The sequence below is a fragment of the Ruditapes philippinarum genome, unplaced genomic scaffold (assembly GCF_026571515.1).
Source record: "Ruditapes philippinarum isolate M1 unplaced genomic scaffold, ASM2657151v2 ctg11013_1_1_1_1, whole genome shotgun sequence".
Taxonomy (NCBI): Eukaryota; Metazoa; Mollusca; class Bivalvia; order Venerida; family Veneridae; genus Ruditapes; species Ruditapes philippinarum.
Window position 1 is genome coordinate 1 of NW_026862604.1, and position 7,031 is coordinate 7,031.

Consider the following 7,031-nt stretch of genomic DNA (forward strand, 5'->3'; position numbering starts at 1 on the left):
ATTAAAAACACCCCCGGCCATGGTCCCCTCCCCCAATTTAAGCTCCCCAACGCTTAATCGTTCGGTTGCCGTACAAAACGCCTTGAAGGTGAAGCTTGGTTATGCAGGAGGGTGTTTTCTTTGAATGTTGAATTGCCTTGTTGACTTTGTTCTCATATTTCAAGAAGTAGATATACAGCCAAACCTTTTAAACCTTTCGAATTGCATTAATTTAAATTTATAAATACCAGTAATCATTTCTGTAGAACGCCCGGATGACAACATCTTAGACAAGGGAGAGAAAAATGCTGACGTGTAATAACGGAAAGACTCGTTCCTCCCTGAAAGATAAAATAAACATCAAGCAGATATAAGGCACACGTCTATGTCTTAAACAAAGCATTTTTGTTAAGGCTTCTGATTGAATAATCTTTTGTATTGGGACAATGAAGAAAAAAGAAAGAAAAAGCATTTTGGACACAAAGAAAACGGATTTAACTCCCTTAAGTGTTGGAGCTGTACCTCTAGACGCTTGCAGAAATCAACATCATAAAATAGAAAATATCGCTTTTACGCCGATTCTTACATTGTTCATTCATTATTATATATAGTACAGTGTGAACAGTCTTAAAATGCATTTCGGTTGGTGAAAAGGCGAGGTTTTAGCACTTAACCATTCAAGCGTCTTGTCCGGTATAAACCGGAATACAGCATTTAGTTTGGTGTTCCAACACTTCAAAGAAAACACACCCGTAAGAAGAAGACTAGTTTAAGTTGCAGTTTCAGATTATCATAAATTTTATCAAACTAGTTCAAGTTAATATTATAAAGCAAGCCTTCCTAGAAAGCGTAATAATATGTGTACTGAATAAACAAATATGTTTATTTATGTTGAAAATAAGACATGATAACGAAAATCAGATTAGCTGAAATTTATCTAGATCGAGCAACAAATTTAAGCATCTATAATTTTTTTTATCTTCCAAAGCATGTTACTTTGGGGATGTTGAGCTGTAAAGTTTTTTCGCAACCTCTAAAGTGTACTGTAATGAACTAATTAAATAATGCATGTCTCACAGAATCGCCCTGCTGAAAGCCAATTTGGTTCTTTCGTTGCCGGTGCCACAAAATCTGGGTGAAGTGTTATACGTTTGAACAAATCTGTTGTGCCGCATTTAGCCACGCCAACCAGATAAACATACGGTAAACAGTGTAACTGACGTCTATGGTAAAAACATGGATTTTTTAATTTGTTGATCAACGAAACTTTTTCCTGAAGTAAAAAGAGAAGATATTCTACCGCACTGTAAGGAAATTCTTTTTGTATCTGAATGTACATATTTCATGTAAATTCGCGTTCTTTCTGTTCAAACATACCAGTAGAAAAGACTACTAATCACTTTCAGTGCTTTAAAAGCACAAAAATGACATACGTGGTTTACAACTTACACATGTACGACGAAAAACACTTTATCCTAAAGTAAAATATATTGTTCTTCAAGTTGGAGCGACAGTCTTAGAAATACACAAAGTGCATGACAGTTTTCCATAAAATGTATGCTATATTCTTTTTTATTTTCTATTTCAGAAAAAGAAGAGGGAAAAAATTCAAACCAGATGCTCATTAAATCCATGTCATTTCAACGAATTTGAAAGTTAAAAAACTGTTCATATTCAACACTCTTCTGTTTCCACTGTAATTGGTATTCGCTTTTTAGAAGACCGCCAACAGCTGAGGAACCCTCATAACCGTTTCTGTAATTTCTCTGTTTGTTAAAACTCTACACTAAATGTGGACAAAATGTTCTTTCCAAAAAAATAACAATAGCAATACTGGTGAGGATCGTTGCCACCGATAAACATACGCATTCATTGAGGTGTAAATCTGAAGATACAAATGAACAAAAAACAAGGAAAAAAAGGTTATTTTAGTAATTTTATACAAAACAAAGTATCTTAAATGGACTAACGTTTCCATCATTCAGTTTAATCATTTTGGGGAAATATCAAAATAAGCACTTCCTGAATAGCGACCAGTGCTGACCATGGCCAGGCGACACCGAAATCGTCGCCCTGGTCTTATCTGCACTGGTCGCAATTTTGAAAGCAACAAGGCTTATGGGGTTTTTTAAGCCCCCCCTAAAATTTGATATAAATTTGATTATTACCTTGATATTTTTCTTAAAACAAAATGTGTTGCTATTATAAAAACTGCTACTTGCATGGGCGTACGTTTAGAAACATAAGGAAAGAAAAGTGATGTTTAACTGCATGAGACATTTTCTTGATGGTGATGCATAGATGCAATTTATTCTTTTTCATCACTAACGTTTAACCACATGTGATGTCATCAGGACAAATTGTCGGCTGGTATGCTTGTATACAGCCTTCATCATAACTTTTGTAACACTTGTGCTCATATGCGATGAAAGCAACTTTAATTGGTTCACAGGGATTAAAGCGGTGACATGATACGGTCACCAAAACTACTTTTATCTACAGGATCGTATACTGTAAATGGTACTTGTTTTTATTACTTGTTCATTATAAAACATCGTGACCATAGCCAAACATTTCTCTTTTTTAAATTGTATATATTTTTGCATTTCCTTTCTAAGCCATTAATTTTGACAACAACATTTATGATTCTAAACATGTACCGACTGTGCACACTTTGATCAGGCGACCTGCTGATCATCGTCTGCGCTGGTCACGTGGGTAGAATTTTGGCCGCCAGCAGGCAAAGGATTTAAATATAATAAAACACATAAGACAGCACTTATATAAATATAAGACTTTGGTGTTTTCTTTGATAAATTAATAAATTAAAAAATTACAACGAATGAACGCTTTGAATTCCAGTGAAATATTTCATATATAGCGATTACTTCCCCTGATTACTACAGAAAAGATGCAATGTGCAAGGTTAATCGGTGTCGTGTGTGAGAAGAGCTTGTCAAGTTATCATTTTATTAACTGTCTAGTTAGAAGAAAGGCATCTTTCGTATACTCAGCACCGTCTTTCATGTATTTAAAAGACCCTGATCTTACCAAAGAGTTGTTTTTAAAAAAGCTGATTACTGAAGAATTAAAATTTAAAAAAATCATTTTTACGTGAAAATAAACTTTTTACTATCTAAATTAAGTCACCATAAAATATAGAAAAAGCAGCACTTTGTTTTTAGTAAAATTGAAACGAAGAATAAAATATGTATAAACACACAAACGAACGAACGAACAAATGAACAAGGGAGATCTAAAAAAACAAACAAACAACTAGGAACACTACAAACAAACAACTTCACACAAACAACTACAAACAAATATTTGTAAATTTTTCAGAAACAAATACTAGTATATTGAATGTACATACCTCAGCATTTTGAAATAAAATAAAATAGAGTCCTCACAAATTTCAAAAATGTACGTTGATGTATAATGGTGAAATAATGATAGGCCTGTTGGTGTCGAACATTTAAAAAGTTCACACAGCTTGACATCCAGGTTTTAATACAAACTCTTTATTTTGAACATTGTAAATACTAAACAAGCTGTATTAAAAATAGATTTGTCCGTTTTTTTACATTTTGGAACCGTCCACTGTAATCTTTATGGATTTCACAAGGGTCTTCCAAATTCTATTTATTAAAATGCCTGATTTCTCTGAGACTGACTACACTTTTAAAATGGTAACACGGGGATCTGTAATAGTAGGCGGCTAGAAGGTCAAACGGTTTATAAGTTTCAAATTCTATGTTAAAGAGGACCGGGGCGACATTTAAACTTGTAACACATGGGTCAATAATAGTATGTCATGGTCAAACGGATTATTAGACAAAAAGAATGTTAATCATATAAAAGCTGATTTAAATTAAGTCTATCAGGCTATTCATCTAAATTAAAGTGAAGAATTTATAAAGTCGGTCACCATATTGTTCTATGAACAAACATGTCTAAATTTTCAAATTTTCAAATGTACTGCAGAAAAAGGGGTATCTTTTATATTCTTATTCATCTATACTTAATTGTTTTCTTAGATTAGTGCTGCAAAATAGTTCGCCCATTTGTGCGTTGCAATTTCCTAAGTGTTAGAAGTGCAGTTTAGATATCAATTAGAAAAAGCAAAGACAATATTGTAAAAATGAAATGAACAACAATAAATGAATAAAATAAAGTATACAATGAGCAAATGAGCCTTATATTTGTACAGTGAAAATAAAATGAAAGAAATATATCCAAAGACATTATTATATTTAACTACGCACTGTAATGCTATAATGACGCGTACGTTCTCTTTTTTGGTGTAACAACAACAACAACAACAACAACAACAAAATCAGCAACAAAAACCAAGCAAATTAAATAAATAAAAAAAAAAATAAAAAAAGAAAACAACAACAAAATAACAAAAACAAAACACCCCTCCTCCCTAAAAACACAACCCCCACCCTCAAAACAAAACAAAAACATAAAAAGCATGTAAACAACCAAAACAGCAACAGTAAATAACAACAACAACAACAATACCAATAATTTTCAAATGGATTCATTCTTAATCTAAGGTAATGAAATGATTGTCTGATATCAAATTGTCTGATATCTAATGGTAAATTTAAGATTTTATATTTAAAATTGATAAGCACTTTCTATTGATATCATCATTTTCACCTAAATAGCTTTCCCGAATGACTAAAAGACACCTTGATTAATAAGCCGGCTCTCTCCATATTGAGCTAGCATAATATATGTAAAAGCAACTATATAAATTAAAAAAAAACACTCTGAGGTCCAAAGGCTTAAAACATAAAAAATAATTTTGAACATAAATAAGCTGGGAACATAAAACAGAAAAATATGCAAAAGATTATTAAGAAATATATTCAGAAATAAATTGAAAATCATACTTTGCGTTATTCCAGTTATTTTTTCACAATTAAAATAATAACTCCGGCAAAACGGAAAGAGCGAATGATCTGAAATTTTGCACACACGTTATTGGTCCAACATTGCATCAAATGGATCCTTAATCTCAAACAATTATTTCCAGTCTCGTCATGTCAAAACCCCTCAATCGTGTCCCTTTAATAATCTTAGATAATCTGAGTTAATATCACAGCATATAACTTACTTGAAACTCCCAATATTACATAATATATGTGAGCTTTCGAAGTCAATCTCACTCCAAAAATAACAATTTCCTCCTACTCGTTTATGTTTAAAGTTATTTTACGAACTTTTTCTTCAACTTGGTCATTCTGTGAACAACTTCACGTACTGATTGTGGAAAGTATTTCTCACTTTCTATTACTCAACTGCGGCTAAATTTTGTTACATTTTTTGTAAAACATACACTATAATAGTTTTTGTAGAAAAAAAGTTTAAATTAAATCGAAACCTGGGAATACATTACATGCTTTACAACCCATTAAATCATTTTGAGCCGCGTCATGAAAAAACCCAACCAAAAGGGGTTTGCGACCAGCAGGGATCCGGGACCAACCCCTGGGGAAATCCGCAAACATTTTAAATTTTACTGTTAAAAGTGTTGAAAGGCGAACAGCATGACCGGGATCATACTGCGCGGATGCGCAGGCTAGCCTGGATCCATGCTGGTCGCAAACCCATTATGTTGGTTTTGTCGTGACGCGGTTCATTTTCATTAGATTAATGTTAAGGCTTCCTCTCGAATAAAAAAATGCATTTTTTATACAGTGGTCAACAATTTAATCCACGAAGGGTATTAAGCTATTATCTAAAGAAAGATTTGTATTAAATTGAAAGCACGGTAATATTATATATTCTTTTCATAATTTCATGGGAACGATTCTGCGATTTAATACATATGAATACCGTAGGAAAAGATAATTTAAATGTCCGGTATAAATTATTATGCAGACATAAAAAAAGAAAAAAAAAAGAAAAACAACAACAACAAAAACAAAACAACAAAAAAACGTTTAACAATGATTTTGTGCATACGCAATTCGCGATATATATTGTGTTGATCCTAGCTGAGTTGACCAGTCGTGTGATCTTATATTGGCTCCGTTGACCGGTCGGGATTGTTATGGCTGGCTGAGTTAGTTGTTAGTTTATACAAATTTATTTTAGATCGATTGTGTTGGAATCAATAAGCTAATTGAAACACTCTCGAATCCATTCTTAGAACCAATCAAGATGAATATATAAAATATCTTGCTCAAAGAAACAACGGCTTGCCCCTGGCAGGGTTTGGGTTTGGACCCACGCGCGTCAGCAAAATCCTTAATTACTTGTCCGACGCGTAAACCACTCGGGCCCGCCGCCACTGCAGAGTTGGTGTGATGGCCAGGCTTGAATAAGTTGATATGAGCCGCGTCACGACAAAACCAACATAATGGGTTTGCGAACAGCATGGATCCAGACCAGCCTGCGCACCTGCGCAGTCTGATCAGGATCCATGCTGTTCGCTATCAGTTTCTCTACTTTCCTATAGGGTTTGTAACCGAAAATGCGCAGGTTGGTCTAGATCTATGCTGGTCGCAAACCCATTTTGTTGGTTCTGTCGTGACGCGGCTCATATATCCTTAAGGTTAAGTGCAAAGCTAAAAAACCAACTAGTTTTAGTATGGCTTAAAAGCGAGACATAAAAAGTGCAAAATGAGGTTGAAAGTAAAAACGTCATTTACTCAAGAGGTCCTATTGTGTCATTTGTGTAAATCATTTCAATACCTTTACATTAAACATTGCATTAAAGTTCAACAGGATTTCACATAGAAAAGTGTACTGCCATTTTATTGCGCTATAAACACTTTCTTTGTAAAGAGTTTTGTACTATTGTTCAAAACTTTACTCTGTAAACTTTAGTGTTACCAACAATTCGACTAATAACCGCATCTTTTACAGCTCTTGTTTTCAACATCTCTGGAACGCCAAATGTAAAATTCATTAATTAAAACATAAACCTTAACAAAGTAATCATCAACAACCATTAGCATCAACTTAAATTACAATAAAAAAGATAAAAACGAAACGAACGAACGATCGAGCGAGCGAACGAACGAACGAACTTA